This window comes from Artemia sp. Qi Xiang Cuo, chromosome 10 (genome assembly GCF_049724085.1).
Source record: "Artemia sp. Qi Xiang Cuo chromosome 10, ASM4972408v1, whole genome shotgun sequence".
Classification (NCBI taxonomy): Eukaryota; Metazoa; Arthropoda; class Branchiopoda; order Anostraca; family Artemiidae; genus Artemia; species Artemia sp. Qi Xiang Cuo.
This window is the reverse complement of record NC_142803.1, coordinates 30,842,349-30,843,072: the sequence shown is the minus strand read 5'-3', so window position 1 is coordinate 30,843,072 and position 724 is coordinate 30,842,349.

Here is a 724-nt window from a genome sequence, read left to right as displayed (position 1 = left end):
CATTTTTCAAAGTTCATTTGAATTTCTTTCGTTGAAATGCAAGATTTGGAATATTTCAGTAGTGTTTGCTTGTGGTTCCCTTCTCCTCCTTCCCCTAAAGTTAAGTTTTTGTCACAATTCTTTAAGAACGACTGCTCAAGCAAAAAGAGCCGTCTAGTTGGAGATACTATAATATACTATAATACTAATAATACTATAATAAGCACTATAAGCTTTATATTTTCCGCTCTTTACTCAAGAGCAAAGACTGAGGAGGGAGAAGCCCTTTTCGTATACGAGGGAATTTTTGCTTGTATTAAGTTTTAATGCCACTCTTTACTTTAAGTTGAAAATACCTTATCTCTTTTTGGAGTGCATACCTATTTCTAAGGTTTGCAAATTTTCCTTAACTGATTGCTCTTCATGAGCAATTTTAAAATTAATACATTTTACACAATATATGAATAATTACATTATATTATCAATATAATACATTAATAATATATTATATTTTGAATTCCGTATCGTTATGCATAAACCTGTTCAGTCCACTTTTTTTGCGAAATTGAGTTATGAATCTCATCTACAATAAATATTTCTTCTGCGTCGATAGGTAAGCTATATTCGACAAGTATTTTGGTCCGTTAGTGACGAAGCTGGATATTTTTGCATTTACGTTTACAGTCCCATTTCAGTCAGTTGTAATTAAGCATAAACGTGTTCAGATCACGTAAATCAAACCCCG